This window comes from Eulemur rufifrons, chromosome 3, assembly GCF_041146395.1.
Source record: "Eulemur rufifrons isolate Redbay chromosome 3, OSU_ERuf_1, whole genome shotgun sequence".
NCBI lineage: Eukaryota > Metazoa > Chordata > Mammalia > Primates > Lemuridae > Eulemur > Eulemur rufifrons.
The window spans coordinates 39,249,508-39,266,873 of record NC_090985.1 but is presented as its reverse complement, the minus strand read 5'-3'; positions in this window follow the sequence as shown (position 1 = coordinate 39,266,873).

The following is a 17,366-nucleotide window of genomic DNA, read 5'->3' as shown; positions in this document are numbered from 1 at the left end:
AAGCCCTTACTGAGACCTGCTGTGACACGGCAGAACACTACAACAGGTGAGAGGCCAGTCACAAAGATCTCGGAGGCTATGAATCCACTTATATGAAATGCCCAGAAAAGAAATCTATCGGGACAGAAAGATTAGTGGTGGCCATCAAATGCACAAGAGACCACACTGGAGTAAGGGAAATCGGATTGTGATGAAGGTTGCACAGCTCCAAATTTACTAAGACTCATTGAATCCAATACTTAAAAGAGGTGAATTTTGTGTTGTATAATGACACACACATGCTGGAAGGAGGATTGCTTTACAGGACAGGGAGGGGAGAGCTTTCCTCAGGGTCACATTTGACATGAGTGGAAGCTGTGAGAGCTATCGGTGGCCCAAATTTTATCCGGTAACCGCGTCCCTATCAGTCTTCTAAGAAGAGATTTTCAATCGTAATCTTCATGATTAGAGTGAAATAAGAATTCTATTCAAGCCTAAGAAAATCCAGGATTTCCATGGATGACCAGATGACCCAAACTTAGGTCAAGATCACAAACATTTATGACCGAAGAAAAGCACATTTAGTGGGGATTTTTTTAATGAACAAATAGAGAATTGGTTTTAAAACAAAAACAAAAAGTAAGATATAATTATGAAAGAAGCAACTCAAATATCATTTTTTTGTCATAAACAGAATGCAAACCAGAAGTGCAGTGCTGTTAAGAAGTCGGCACGCTACAGGAATGTACTGGAAAATTGTCGTGCAGAGACAGGAAGACTCGGGCCATCAGGCTCGGCATGAGGCCCTGAGCTGAGTTTTTAGGCTAATTATGGTGACTGCAGTTCACAAAGAATGTGGAGACACTGATGAGTCCAGCAAATAGCATAAACAAGGGCTATTTAGGGATGGTAAAACAGGGATACTATGCTGAAAAGAACTGGGATGTTTTTGCCCACTGAGAAAAAACTGAGGCTTCTTTTATACGGAATATGAGACTATATAACCCATTTGCCACAAGGCAATTAACAATAAATGCCATGAAAGGGTCTTGGATACTCAGAAGAAAAAATTACCATTGGCACCTTAGCACAGAGGATCTTATTCAGGGGTCCATGGACAAAGCCCCAGAGGACTATGGATAAAATTCAGGAGGTTTATAAATTGGTGTGGAAGAAAATTTCATCTTTAATAACCTGTAATTGGAATTTAGCATTTCCTACAATTACGAATGTAGGCAACAAACTCGAGTAGAATTAGCAGTACTTGTGACTTTATCACCAACAAAAATTATAACTATTTTCATATTGCATTACTGTTGCTATATAAAAATAAATTTACACTCACCTCTTCTTTTGAAATATTGTACTTATTAATAGTTTACTTCTGGCAATTGTGGACTAATAGAAATCAGATTTACCCTCCCACCTTTAACAACTAAAAATCCAGATGACATTTATGAAGTAATGGGTTTCAGACATTAGACGACAGGCAGCACAGCACAATGGTCCCTAGGAGAAGGGAAACCAACCCACTGAGCCCCATGGTCACTTACTGCCTGGAAAGTTCCCAGGCCACCGTCAAGAGAGGGAGAAGCACGTGGAGCCCACTGGTCTGTCTGTGTTGAGTCGACAGAGCTGGGGACTCCGGAGGCCAAGCAGCTGGCATTGGCAGGGCAGAGTCCTCAGAGAGCAAGCCCTGGAGATACACAGAGGGTTCTGCTGGAGTCTTCAGCTGAGTCATCAGCGGCATTTGCCTGCGAGGAAACTACCTGAAGCTGGGAAAGAACCAGCCAGAGGATGAGAGAGAACAAAAACTGGAGCTCGCACAGGCCCACGGGTAGTTCCCTTTCCCACCAGCCAGAGCGGAAAACATAATTCATGAGACATCAGGTAGAGTGGGGCAAAATTAGCCCTAAAGGATGCTCCTGTGCTGCTTAACAGTGCTTAAAGATAAGCCTTAAAAGCAGGGCGGGCAAACTGTGTGTGCAGAGGGCCAGAGAGTGAATATTCTTAGCTTTGTGGGACGTGCAGTCTCTGTTTCAGCAACTTGACTGTGTTTTGGTAACATGAAAGCAGCCATAGACAATACGTAAATGATGAGTGACTGTGTTCAACAAAACTTTGCAGACACTGAATTTTTAATTTAATTTTCCCATGCCACAAAATATTATTCTTGGCACATGAGCCATACAAAAACAGATAGGGGAGCCAAATTTGGCCTATGGGCTATAGTTTGCTGACCTTTGATTAAAAAGATTGAACTGTTTCTAATTAACTGTGCACCAGAACAAGGCCCAAAAATATTTAAAAGAATACAAAACAAAACAAAACCGGCCGGGCGCGGTGGCTCACGCCTGTAATCCTAGCACTCTGGGAGGCCGAGGTGGGCGGATCATTTGAGCTCAGGAGTTCGAGACCAGCCTGAGCAAGATCGAGACCCCATCTCTACTAAAAATAGAAAGAAATTATATAGACAGCTAAATATATATATAGAAAAAATTAGCCGGGCATGGTGGCACATGCCTGTAGTCCCAGCTACTCGGGAGGCTGAGGCAGGAGGATTGCTTGAGCCCAGGAGTTTGAGGTTGCTGTGAGCTAGGCTGACGCCACGGCACTCACTCTAGCCCGGGCAACAGAGCGAGACTCTGTCTCAAAAAAAAAAAAAAACAAAACCAAAATAATCCACCACCCAATGTGTCTGTCAAATTCACAATGTATGATATCCAGTTAAAATTATGCAATAGAAATAGACCCAGAAGAAAACACAGATGATAGAATCAGTAGACAAGGACATTAAAACAGCTATTGAAAATGGATTCCGTATGTCTAAAAGGAAAGGAAAGCATGAGGATTTTCCAGCAACATGGAAGATATAAAATGACCCAAATCAAATTTCTAGAAATAAAAAATACATCTGCAATGAAAAACACACTGGGTGGAATTAACAGCAGATTAGACACTGCAGTGGAAAAGATTAGTGAGATTGAAGACACAGCAAGAGAAACTATCCAAATTGAAATATAGGGAGAAAAAAGTCACAGAGGAAAAAAAAAAAAAAAACACAGAAAAGAGCAAACAGAGCATCAGTGAGCTGTGGGACATTGGGCAGCCTAATATACATGTATTTGGAGTCCCCGAAGAAAATAAGACAGAAAGAGAACAGAAAAAAAATATTTTGAAAAAATAAAATGGAATACTTTATTAAACCTGCTGCTAATCTTATTTGCTGTGTTAATTAAAAAACATACCTACTACTAAATCAATGTTTGGTTATATTTTCAATATGATTGGTTCCTTTGTAATCTTATGCTTTTAAAAGCATTGTTCTGAAAGGGTTCCAACACCTTACTACATCACCCACTCATCCAGGGCACAATGAAGGTCAAGAGCCCTATTGGCACTTGTGCCCCCCTATGGTGGGCCTTGCTCTCTAGCTGGTCCTCTGCCATGGTTCCAGAGCATTCTATGTAGGATCTACTCTCAGTCATACTTCAGTAGCACCTAGTACAGAGCCTGGCACCTCACAGTAGCTTGCTGATCATTTAGTAAAGAACGCATGAAAAAAATAAGTGTTCTCTGTGTCCATGGAAGATTCAATAAGAAGAAATACATGTAAATTAATGAAGATGAAATTTCTTCCAGGGCAGTGGTAGTTGACATCTGTCAGAGCTCATCAGACACATTTCACATGCATTGGTCCATTAATCCTCCCAACAGCCCTGGGTACAGAGGAGGAAACCGATGCCCAGAGAAGACGAAATTTTGCCCAAGATCCCTGAGCTAGTGGTCAGTGATGGGTCAGGGCTGGAACCAGACCACCCACTACCAAAGCATGTCCCCCTGAGCCAGGGCTGTAGTATGGTGAGGAAAGAGATACCTGGACAAAGGAAGATCAAGTCCTGCTCCAGACCATGGAGCAAGTGTGTGAAGTCCTTAAGGAAACCCTGACCTTAGCAGTTCTGATCCTCTCAGAGGGAGTCTCCAGATTCTTCTATCACATGGGTCTAATTTTCTTTCCTTAGCTGAATGTATACCATGGTGTCTTAGTCTGTTTTCTGTTGCTATAACGGAATACCACAGACTAATTTACAAAGAAAGCAAGTTTATTTAGCTCACAGTTCTGGGAATTCCAAGAGCATGGTGCTGGCACCTGGTGAGGACCTTCTTGCTGTGTCATAACATGGCGTCACACAGAGGGCAAGAGTGTGCCATCTCAGGTCTCTCTTCCTCTTTTTATAAAGCCACCAGACCTATCATAGGGGCCCCAGTCTGATGACCTTATCTAATCCTAATTAACTCCCAAAGATCTCACCTCCAAATGCCACCAACACTTTGAACCGTAGCACGTGGGCACTCTAGGAGGAGCGGCAAGTGATGGGGAATCAAAGCCACAGTGAGAAGATGTTTCAGCTCTTCTTCATCCTGCCTTAGCCACTCACAGCCTGTCTTCAAAGGATCCCTCAGGGCCTCCCTTGATTCTGTTGCTAAGCAGAGAAGGCAGGATATGGGGAGGTTCTGTTTGGTTTAAGCAGCTCCTCACAAATAGCCACATAGTTTCAAAAGATCACCAGTTCTTGCTACCAGCATCTAACTTCTAACAATCAAGACAAGTAAGGAGGATTTTTTTTTCCCACTACCCTTCACCAAAATGAGAGATAAGATCCTATCATTGAAATGAATCTTTGGCCAGATTTAGAAGTAACACTATGAATAAATAATTCAAGGTAGGTTGGAATACAGCACACAAAAATGTGGAATCTTCAGGAGCACAGAGTCAAGCCGTAGCACCCGAGGGTGTGGGTGGCGGGGAGAGGGATGAACACGAGGAAAGACGCTTCCCCCTCACCCACCTTAAAGCAAAACCCCTCATGCATCTCACAGAGATTTACAGATTAACAAATGCCTTTTAAAAAGAACACACCATCCTTGGAAAGAATTCCTTTCCCTCCCTTCCTTCTTCCTTCCACCTGTCCATCTATCTATCCAGAGAGCCAGGGATCAGTCCCACTACACTCCTAGTTCTGTGCTAGACACTGGGCTGGAAGATGACCAAGACCCAGATCCCACCCTGAAATGGTGCTCTGTTGGTCAAGGACACAAAATAATGGAGCTTATTATCAGAGCGATGCACAAAGGCACGTGTTATTTGGAGCAGTTTCGCCCTCCTTGGAGCTCTCTTGCACTTTATTTTGTGCTTTCCTACCATACTGGATCCTTTCTGCCTGGTGACTTATTGTAGGCGTCTCATCTCCCTCCCTTAGATTCCTAGGGTGGACTCCACATCTGAGTCATGTTTATCCCCTACATATCAAGGTTTCTCAAAGTGAGGTCCAGGAACCCGTTTCTCAGCCAACCTAAAGAGCTGTTTAAAATGCAGATGCCCAGGCCCATTCCAGACCAACTGGATCAGAATCCTGGGAGGAATTCCTGCCAGGAATCTGCATTTTAACAAGCTTCCTAGGTGACTCTAACTCACACCCCATGTGAGGACTCTGTACCTGATCCACTTTCCATAAAAGCCCAAATGGATTAATATTTGGTCAATAAGGCCAAACAAAACATCGTGTATATATATACACTATAATTATAGCTACCTAAACACCATATTCTTCAACAAGAAGCTCCAAAAAGACCATAGATCTATTCTGTACAAAGATGTACAAAGAACTGTAATGTTTTTCTTTCTTTTCTTCTTCTTTTTTCCCCAATATTCTAACGAGTTGAAAGACTGACGACCCACCTCCTCTCAGTTCCATTCGTCAGTCCCTCCCTGCCATTTCAGATTCCACTAGATAGACTGGTTGTGATCACCCCACTTGGAGGCAGCTTTTCATCTCTACCCCAGGGCCCTGCGTGTGATATGGTCCTAATTATAACAACCCAATACAAAAAACCCTCTCCCTCTGCTTACCGTACCCATCTACGTTTCACACATGTTGGCAGCTTGGCAATGGGCTCCCGTGGTTTCAGAGCGCTCTCTCTAACCATCTGCTGTCTGGAGCTAGGCTCAGTCGACGTTTTGGGCATGAACGTTGGATTCTCCAAGAAAGCAGTGTTTCCCAAACTCCAAATGGTCAAGCTCCATCAGAGTTTTGCCATGTCCACTTGTGGCCTGTTTATTATTTGCTTAAAAGTTTCGAGTGCCTTTAATCAACTCACTTTAAAAAGTGTTCAGCCTTCTCCTAAATAATAAAATGCATGAAATCATGAGTTTGATGTGCTCAGTATATCCTAAAATATGTTAAAATCAATATGTAATAGTAAATGAAAAGAAACTGGTGTTCTTAAAGGATCTAACACCATTTTGGGTGGCCCTTTGGGAGGCTCTTGCTAGAGCGGGCCCGGGGGCCCTGGCTGGTGCCCAAAGCCTTCCCACACTCCCCAGGGTTCTCCTGAAGAACCTTCCTCCACACACTGCCCAGCGTTGAAATAAAGTGAAATAAAGAAGTCCCTGGAGGGCGTGGTGACACCAGCATGAAGCTTTGGGTATTAATCATCAAGGCATACCCGCCGCCCACTGCGGTTGGGGTTTCAGCATGGAGTGTCAGAAAGGACAGGCCCCCGAGCGGCTGTGCTGACTGATGGGTCTGAGTTTCACAGAAGTGTGAGCTCAGGCCAGGCTCAGGGTCTCTGACCCTCACGCTGCCACCCTGGGTCACACCCACGCAGCTCAGCCAGGCGTTCCTGCTGCTCCCCCAAGTCACCGAGATGAGTTTGCCAGCATGTCCCCATCTGTCTTCTTGAAGCAGGTGACATCCCTGACCGCCACGGGAGCTTTGTTTGTAAGGAGAAGCTGGCTCTTGGCCCCCTGGAGCCTTTGCATCCTGCAAATCTATTTTTCCTGCGTCTATTTGCCTTTGACGCCATGTATGCCCTGCGTCCAACCACATGTCAAAGGTAGCTGTTTAATGTCAGCCAAAGAAAACAAGCTTCCCACGGACCTGCGCTAAAGGTGAGGTGACAGCTGGCGGATGGTTTATGACTCACCCCAGCAGACACTGAACCCCAGGTGTGTTTCAAGCGGCTGCCACTGAGGACACATGTCAGGCCACAGATGGGAACCCAGGCTTGGCTGCTGGGCGAGCGGCGAGGGATTGCAACACGCTGCAAGCTAACCTCAGCTCTGCAGAGACGGGCACTCGGGGAGTGAGGTTTAGGGAAGTCAAGTGTCCTCAGCATTTTTCCCAGAACAGCTGGGCATGTCAGAAGACCCAAGTTCCAATTTCACTCTCTTTCTTACTAGCTCTGTGACCTGAGGTGACTCCCATTAACTTCTCAGTGCCTTCACCTGTGAAAAGGAGGTGGGGCCCTGCTCTGTAGGCCTCTGGGGACTGTGTCCAATGCGCCACTACAGCAGAGGTGCTTTAGAAAGTTCTGGAGCCTTGGCAGGCAGGACTCAGGCAGGAATGGACAGGGGCCTGCACGGCTGCACGCTCAGTGAGCCCGGGACTCGCTGGCTAGGACAGTTGCAGCCCATTTGCATGCACGTGAACACATGAAGCCGGAATAGCCCAGAGTCCCAACTAGACTTATAATGGGTTAACATGGGGGTGGGTGGGGTGGGGTAGTTAATTTTTCTAAAATACATATTCGTGTCTTTATAATTAATTTAGTCTTTTTCAAGATAATTATAGAGGGTCAAATTTAGCTACCAGATTGGTGAAGCAGACGATAATCCTTTGGGAGGTAGGAGGAGAGTGAACGTCCTCAGGATGCAGTGGTCAGAAAAGACTTCGTGGACCAGGGGGACTTGTCCTGGGCAATGAAAAAGGTACCAGGGTGGACAGGTGGGCGGGAAGGAAAGGCCTTCTCCCAAGGGACCAGCCTGAGCCAACACCCCGAGGCTGGATTGCAGAGGGCAGGCTTTTAAGGAGAGGGAAGATCGGGGGAACGAGAACCCCGGTTCATGCTGGGGGCTCGAGCAGACAGAGGGAGCCCCTGCATGCGGGCCATGATGCATTTGCTGTCCGAGCGTTCAAGGCCTGTAGCGAATGTTAGAAATGTTAGTACTTGGTTCATTTAAGAAATAGTGGAGGAAAAAAAACCTCTCAGGTTTAAAGAGAGAAAGAAAAAAAAGCCAAAAACTAAGCAAAAAGACCCAGGGAGAGTTAAACCACAGAAAATGTAGAAAGACGCTGGACTGAGGGATTTAATAAAATTTCCAAATCCTAAAAGTGAACTGCATGAGGTCTGGGAAGTGAAAGATACAGTCATCTGTATCATCCTTTTCTCCCCCAAAGAAACCAGCAAAGAGTGGCTCAAAACTTCTAAACTTTGTCTGACGGGGGAAGGGGGGCGCGGCTGCACTCATGGCATGTGACGAAATCTGACTGCTCCTCACTCGGACCAACGGAGGCGCAGCAGCTTCGGAGCGGTTTGCAAGAGATGCACTTGGAGCTCAAGATGGACACCGGCCTGGCCAACAGCTTCTCACCCTCTCTCGACAACAATCTTTCCAAACTAGTGGTGGACAGAGAGAACCGGGGCCTGGTGTTCTGGACTGGAGTCTGCCCGGAGCCCGAGACTGGCTCAGGACCCCATCCCTTTTTTTATTGTTGTTGTTGAGACAGAGTCTCACTCTGTCGCCCTGGGTAGAGGGCAGTGACGTCATCATAGCTCACTGCAACCTCCAACTCCTGGGCTCAAGGGATCCTCCTGCCTCAGCCTCCCCAGTAGCTGGGACTACAGGTGGACACCACCATGCCCAGCTCATTTTTCTATTTTTAGTAGAGACGGCATCTCTCGCTCTTGCTCAGGCTGGTCTCGAACTTCTGAGCTCAAGCAATCTTCCCGCCTCAGCCTCCTAGAGTGCTAGGGTTACAGGCATGAGCCACCATGCCCCACCAGGACCCCATCCTTGAGATGAGAGTATGAGGACCCCTTGCACCCTCGTGGGGTGGCCAGGGCCAGGGTGGTCAGTGTCCCACTCTCTGTCCATGTTGCTTATGCACAGCACCAATAAGAAACCTGGACACGGCAACGGCCGTGCGAGTGGGATCCCGGGGAGAGAGCACGTTTCCTCTGCCAGCTCCCCCGCAGGCAGCCGCCCATCTGGCTCTCCCGGATTCTTGGCATCGAGGCTCAGTTTTGAACTCAGGAGGGACTTGGGAGTTCACAGGCTTCCTGGGCTAGCCTGGGAGCCACCCCGCACAGGCTGTGGGAAAGCACATCTCCATTTCCAGGAGTCCCACCCAACAGATTGGCCAACAAAGTCATGACCCATGTCTGTGAGTTGGAGGTTGCTGCCAATGACAATCAACGGCACCACTTCAGCAAATCTGCCCTCCAGATCTGAACGTGGAGTTGTTGGGATTGGTTTGTGCAATGTGTGCTTGTGCACATGGTGGGAAGGGGTGTAAAAATACATGCCCTGCTTAGATACTGTCTATTCTTGGACACGCTAAAGCCATTTTCCTGAGGGAACTCAGCTACAGCAATTTTAGATACAAATCTAAGGGTTTGAATCCCAGCTCCGCCACGTAGTGGATGAGTACTCGGAACAACCTTCTCCAGGTCCCCAGCCTCAGTTTGCTCATCTTTGAAATGGGAGTCACTGGGAGGGTGAACAAGAGGAGGTGTGAAGGCAGAATCTGGCAGGTGTTTGAGTATTAAATAGGAGCTGTTGTTAGCAGTTCTTCGCTCTGTAAATATTTACTGAGCACCTGCTCTGTGTCCAGCATCTGGGCTCCCAGGATACAGCGGTGAACAAAACAGGCAAGATGTAAGGGCGAGACGGGCCACATGCAGGGAGTCAGGAACATGCTGAGTGAGGATGGTGAGGGGGCCATGGAGAAAAGCCAAGCGGGACAGGAGGCAAGTGTGGGGGAAGTGGCTACGAGGCCCACCTGAGAGGCGCCGTGAGGGCAAAGACCTGCAAGGGGCGAGGAAGCCCTCACCATGCTGGCCTCGGGGAGGCTGCTCTGGACGGCGGGCCCCCTGCTGCCGGGCCTCCCTTCCTGGGGCTCGGGGAGGTTGGGCCCTGCCCTGGGCAGTTCCCTAAGGGGCTGGTCTTGGCTTTGTCTCAGCTGATAATTTACTCACTTCTGAGAACCCAGTTCTCCCTGGGGACACCCCTGGTCTTGGGGGTCTTGGTGGTCTCAGTCTTGGTCTGGTGCCCGCTGTTTGTTCCCTTCTCAAGCCCTGCCCACCCACCATCTCCTCTGTCCCCATCAGTCCCTCGGCTTCCCCACCACTCTGCGTTTGGGCCAGACAGGATGTGCGCCTTCCCCGAAGCTCTGAGGCCCTTGTCTACCTGTGGCCTTTGCAGGGGCTGTTCCCCTCGCCTGGACTCTTCCCTGCACTCTCAACCCCACCCTATCCCCCCCAATTCCTCCTCCTCCTTCGGTCTCAGCTTGGCTGACCCCTCCTCTGCTAAGCCTTTGCTGGCCCCCAATCCCCACCCCAAAGAAGTCCCAGTCACGTTAGGTGCTTTGTCTCTGGGCCGCAGCCTCCACCTCCCCCATGAAGAATTTAACACAGGGCTGCACTGGGCTCCGTGGTCCTACGGGGCAGGGACCTGCTGCCCGTAGCAGGTGTGCCAGGAACATTTGCTAAAGAAATGCGTGAAAGCAGGAAAATGTCTGCTCCCCAGGGTGTGCCCCCCCCGCCCCCCGCCTCTCTGGAGATTTCCATCATGATCACGGCCCTCTAGGTCCCAGGTAAAGCTTAGCCCTTCGGGGTTGCATGCTCAGGGCAGTGCCTCCTCTTCTCTCCAGAAGCTTCCACCAGTGTAGGCAGAGGAAGAAGCACCACCTTCCTCACCACAGGAGTGAGCAGGGAGCTGGGGGGACAGGTGCAGGGGGACGAGGGCTTTTCTTGGGGGTTAATCAGTTATCGGCCCATGAGTCAGCCAAGGAGCTCTCCCAATCACTGTGGGTGCCATGAAAGAAATCACTGAGTCCTGGGGCCCTGAGAGTCACGAAAACAGAAGGAAAGCTGGGAGGGTGCGGGGAACCTAGTGAGAAGTAGAGGAAAGAAACTCAGCCTTGGGGCGCGGCTCTGTGAGCTGAGAGCCGAAGCCTTCGTTCATCCTTTCGTCAAACACGCACCGGGCTTGGGCTCTGCCGGACACTGGCTGAGGCGCTGGGCCTGAAAAGGCCCCGTCCTTGCAGCTCACGGTCCAGCAGGGGGCTGGGGCATGGCCAGAGCTGGGTGCAAAGGAGCCTTGGGAAGGGTCCGGAAGGATGGCTTCTAGATGGTGGTATTTCTGCATCGACATCATTTTTACTCTGCTCCTCCTGGGCTGAGCCCATAATGGACTTGTCGCCTCCCACGGGGCTTCTGCAGGTGTGTCCCTGCCGTTCTAAACTGGAACGCCAGGGGTCTGATCCCGTGGAACAGTGAAGGACCAAGCAAGGGCAGTGGGTGTGCGGGCACCCGCCCCCTCCAGACAGAGGCGCTCATTTTCCCTGTGGCTGGGAGCAGAGCGTGGGCGCCGAGGGCTCACCGCCAGTCCCCGTTCCTTCCCTGGGGCAGCTCTCACCTAATGACTTGTCACAATAGGGGTTACAAAGGTACCAGCTCTTTAGACTGAGATCTCTGTTGTAGCCACATTGCCCCATGGGCTTCCTGCACCCCCCTTCCTTGTTCCCAAGAACACCTCCCACACACCCGGTTTCCAGAGAACCGAGCGCAAGACGACAAGCCAGTATTTCTGAGCTGCTGTGTACACTGCAGGCCAGCGCCATCGCGGGCCGCGCGGGGAGTGGGCCAGTCTGGGAACCGCCCCCCCCCCCACCTGCCATCATGCACCTGGGGGATGCAGCCAGAGGGCCAAACGCTGACTTCTGATGGCCTTTGAGGACAGAAAGAGTCGAGGCCATTGCTAGCCCTCCCTCGGGGAGAAGTGAATGAACCTCAGGACTCCCCCGTTGGAAAAGTTCTCATTCTTTTCGGCATTTCAATCCAGGCAGCCTCCGCCGTTCAGAAGTTCTTCCTTACTTCAGAACCGGAAACCCTCCTTCTGTGATGTGTCCCCGTTTCCTCTCCCTTTTCCTCTGCGAAGCTGTGTTCTCGCCAAGAAAGAAAGTTAAAAGAGAACAAAGGCATATGGTCTTCTTATTGAGACTGACACCCACACTTTAGGGAAGCCAGAGGGAAGCGTTCAAATAAGGGCAGCGGAAATACATTTGCATGGCACCAGCCTTTGAAACTGGTTTTTGAAAAGGTAACCAGAATAATAAGTGTCCCCCTTGTCCAGTTTATCAACTTTTGGAATGGTAAGAATATATTAGAGACCCCTACTCAGAGCCCTTACGGGAGAGCCCTGGGTTTGGAGTCTGACATCATGCATTCAAAACTTGTTTCTGCTGCTCACTCACTAGCAGTGTGACCATGGGGAAAAGTCTTTGCCTTTTGGAGCCTCAGTTTCCTTTATTGTACAAGTAGGGGACACCAGCTATGCCACACCTGCCCGTGTTACAGGTTTGTGGAGAGAGTTAGGGTGAAGGTATGCAAAAGCTTAGTAAGCTATAAAGCGCTGTACTGGTGTTACTAATCAAGACTGAAGTCCAGAACAATTTCCTGAGCTACTACCAGGTACAAAGTCCCACCATATTTTTTTTTCTTTTGAGAAATTGACAAACCGATATGAAAACTCATATAAAAATGCAAAGGACCTAGAACAATTAACTGGTGGAAGCACCTACTATGTGCTAGGCATTTGGCACATATCGGCTCATTTAATTTTCTAAACAACCCTGTCCTGTGGGTCTAATCATTCCCATTTTAGAGATGAGGAAACTGAGGCTGAGTGAAATGACTTATGTTGTCCAGAGACACACAGCTTTTAACAGGTGGTGCTGGGATTTGAACCTGGCTCACTGGCCCCCATGCTTGCTGCCAAACTGGGCTCCCTCAGCCTGTGATGTGGGCACATCCTTGCCTGCCCAACCCTGGGCCCCACAGAGCAGAGCCTGGCCAGTGCTGGTGAGGCTCACTTTGCCCCCTAGCAGGGCTGTTCCTGGGCCCCTGGAGATGAGATCTTTGTGGCCCTGCACAGGGTGAGCTCACCTCGTGGAGTGGGGTGCAAGGCTGGTGGCTCGTTGGTGGCCTCAAGTTTGTCCAACTGGTTCACATTTGGGGTGTGCCACCTGCGAGCCTGGTTGGGTTTCTTGGAGGTTCCCACGGAGATTGGCCTTTTCTGGGAGGTATTTGGTGCTGTCTTTCCTCGCTGACCGGGCAACGACTCCACTCACCCCTCCGGAGGCCTCAGCCGTCAGCCCGACCGAATTACTCAGGGGAAGTCAGAGCTCATAATTATTTGACTAATCCTCATGTGGCAACACACCGGAGGTTGTTTTTTTAGCACAAGGCAGGGCCCAAGTGAGAGCTTTATCCGCTTCAGCCTTGCCTGTCTGGGTCTGCAGGCTGGAAGTGGGTGCCTCCTTCCTGGGAGCGGGGAGACGTGGAATCTGGATGGGGTGGTGCAGAGCTGGGTCTCCGAACCCCCGGGAACCTGCATCACCCCGTGGATTAGCGTCCTGGGGCGGCCATATAATTACTACAAACTTGGTGGCTTAAAACAACTATCCTTTCACAGTTCTGAGCCCAGGAGCCCACAGTCAAGGTGTCAGCAGGGCTGTGCTCTCTCCAAAGGGCCTGAGAAGAGATTCCTCTTGGCTCTTCCAGCTTCCGGTGTCTCCAGGTGTTCCTTGGTTTGTGGCTGCATCACTCCAGTCTCTACCCCCATCTTCACGTGGCCTTCTCCTCTGTGTCTCTTATAAGGACACTCGCCTTTGGATTTAGGACCAATCGGGATAATCCGGGGTGATGCTTAACCTAGTAATATCTACAAAGACCCTTTTTCCGAAGGTCACAGCCACGAGTTACCAGTAGGCAAATCTTTTGTGGGGTTGGGGTGGGGCTGTCATTCATCCCACTATACCCTGGAATCTGCCCCTGTCAGAGCCATGTAATGGTGTGGTCATTTCCCCCCTTGCTAGATGCTTCTCTCATCTGTCCTTTCCTCTCCATCCCCACTGCTACTGTCCTATGCAGTATTTCTTCTCTTGCTGGGACTGGTGCAGTAGTCTAAGTTGCCCCAGTCTCTCTGCCCTCATTTTCATCTCCCCCTCTGAATTCTCTCCACTGCTCCAGAGTGAGTTTTCTAACCCTCACATCACCCTGTGCCCTTCCTTCTGTGGACACTTCCACAGGGCAAGTCTGGTCTCCTTGGTGTGGTGTTCGAGGCCCTGCACAGCTGCTCAGCTTCTCATGCAGGTTCCTGCCCATGTCTTCCACTCGGACCCACCGACACCGTGAGGACTCTGAGCAGACTGTTCTCTCCCCTTGCCCAGCATGCTAGGGATGTGATAGGGCACAGACAGAGGGAGGACCTGGCCTATGTCTGACTCAGGATGTGGTATGCAGGGAAGGGAGCTCCTCTCATGGCTGGGAGGCTGCAGGCAGGGGTTGGGGTCTGGGCAATGGTACATGCCTCCTTAGGAAGCAGAAGAGACGAGTTCTAATCCAGCTTTATTTCCAGACCCTGTCTCTGTTCTCCAGTACCCGTGCCAAACCACTGCGGGCGAAGGAACTATCACTGCGGTCCTTTCTTCTCCTTGACTCTTCAGTCTGGGGGGCATGATGCAGAGGTGGCTGTCGAGGAGTCTGAGGACTCTCAGGATGCGGGGAGCTCACTCCTTGCTCATTGCAACCATCATGCTCCTGTCCAGACCCCAGAGTGCCCTCTCCAGGCCTGTGCGGCCAAGGCAGCTCCCTCTCACCTGGCTGACCTGGACCAATGCTTGTCCCCAGTGTCACGGAGCAGGGCTGAAAGCTCTAGGCACAGAGAGGGGGGCTACAAGCCAGGGCCTGCCCCCCTTGCAGCCCCCTTACATACGTCCCTCAAGGTTTTGATCGAGCCACAGAAGGGGCTCAGGGTCGGGCCGTGGAGTCTAGAATGGAGACACCGTGTGACCCTGGGCAGGTCACCTCCCCTGTTACCTTCACTGATGTGACCACTTCTCAGGAGCACCCAGGAAGACATCCAAGCGGGGATGTGTCACCTGCACTTACATGTTGGTTTACCTGTTTCTCCGTTTCCGTCCCCGGGCGGCAGGCTCCGTGAAGATGAGGACCTCGCCTTTCTTGTTCCCCGACACGTCACGGTGCCCAGCACGGCGCCTGGGACATGGGAGGTACTCGAGAAATGTTTGCGAATAAAAGAAAGAGTGAATGAAGAAGGAAAAGAGGGTCACAAGGAAGAATGCAAGTAGTTCCACATGTCCAACAGGTGTCTGAACCGTGGCCCGCCGAGCCCTGCCACATGTGGCCCCCAAGCCTCCGCGTCCTCCCTCCATCCGCCAGAGCAGCTGCCTGGCTCTCCACCCGCCTCCGGCCATTCCTCCTCCGCCGCCCGGGAAGGCCAGTGTTCCGCGCCTGCCGCACCCACTCGTCGGCTCTCGCCATGTGTCGAGTGCTGCGCTTGGCGCTCTGGTCTTCCACTTCAGTAGATGCTGCCAAATGGTTTTCCAAAGTGGCTGTTCCCGTGTCTCCTCCCACCAGCAGTGGAGGAGAGTCCCCGGGGCCCACACCCTCCTCAGCACTTGATGGCTTTAACCCACACTTTCACTGTACTTAAAAGATTCTAAACTGTAGCTTTAAAAAGGCATCCTGCAATCGCTGGGGTGGCCACCCCGCCCTCCCTGCCTGGCCTGTGGGGCCTCGGGGACAAAGTCTGTGGCCCTCCCTGCCCACCTCCCCTTTCCCTCCTACTCCCTGCCCCTCACCAAACTGTTAATACCCAGCACTCTGGGCCCCACCGAGCCTCCCTGCCTCTGCGCAGACTGAGCCCTTCGCCCGCCACGCCCTTCCCCGTGTCTGCCTGGCGTCCAGCATGCTGTCACCTTCCCCAGGAAGCCTCCCCTGATCTCACCTGGGTTTGTTAGGTGTTCCTGCTCTGTGCCTGCAGGGTGCCCCCCTCCTCTCTTTCCACACTCTGATGAGCTCGTCTGCCTAAGCATCTACAGGGGGCCTGACCACGTCCCTGCTCTCTGTCCCCCGGCATCTGGCCCGTGGGCAGTGCTCCATAGCCATGGGAACTGAGCCAGCCCCCTCTCCTCCACCTGGGAATCTACTTTACATAAGGCCCTGAGGCCCTTGTGAGAGGAAACACGTTGTCACTGCGGCCAAGGAACACTGGGCCTCAGTGCAGAGGCCTGGCCTGGGGCAGAGAGGTTCTCAGGGCAGCGGAGCCTTCTCTCATGCTTAGCAGCAAGTGGCTCTCCCCACTGAAGTGGCTTTGGTCGCATGTAGAAAACACAACTGGCGTGTAGCTGCTCCCGCCTCTTCCCCACCGCCTTGCTTCTCAGCTGACAGGGGCCGGCTCTGAGGGCAGGACTGGACCCCACCTGCCCTATGGGTGCGCTGGGGGACAAGAATCCCAATATTTTCATGTTGTCACAGAAAAATGTCCATGATGCCTAGAATACCCGTTGTACCTTGGTCCAAGGTAACGAATCCATGTTTAGTCACAGAGGCCACATGGGGAGGCCCTGAAACAGAGTGGGGTTGGGGCGGGGGGCTTTGGGACTGCCCTGCTGTGGGGTCAGCTTGGCCTGAGGACGCTGGGCCTCGGGAAGATTAAACATCAACAAGCGGGGTCCCTACGACGAGCACCTCCAGGCCTGGGACACTTGTTTGAGTGTGGGCTGAGAACTTGCACATCTTTCCTCAGTTAATCCTCACAGACTAACCCTAGTCGGTGAGTGGTCCTGGGCTCATTCCAGATTTCAGGAAACCAGGTCGCAGAGAAGTTAATTCAGCCACCCTGCTACAAGGTGACAGAAGAAACAGGGCTGTTTGGCTTTGAAGCTGTGTCCTTTCTAGCATGCTCTCCCAATAACGATAGCAGCAATGATGGCACAAATGGTTAACAACGGGCAAGAGTACATATATGGGAGGAAGCCCAAAGCAAGCTCTGATTTTGAAGACCTGCATCAGTGATTTTCTCAGAAGCCTGAAAGATCATCCAGGCCTCCCCTACTCCAAATACTACTTGAAAGGCCTACACTCCCTGGCCTTTCGAGGAACCGTCCCTCACAAATCACTCAAGGCCTGTCCGCTGAGGCCAGTCCTCTTGCAGGTGTCCTGTATTTTTTTTTTTTTTTTTTTGAGACAGAGTCTCACTCTGTTGCCCAGGCTAGAGTGCCGTGGCATCAGCCTAGCTCACAGCAACCTCAAACTCCTGGGCTCAAGCGATCCTCCTGCCTCAGCCTCCCGAGTAGCTGGGACTACAGGCATGCGCCACCATGCCCAGCTAATTTTTTCTATTTTAGTTGCCTGGCTAGTTTCTTTCTGTTTTTAGTAGAGAAAGGGTCTCACTCTTGCTGAGGCTGGTCTCAAACTCCTGCCCCCAAGCGATCCTCCCACCTCAGCCTCCCTGA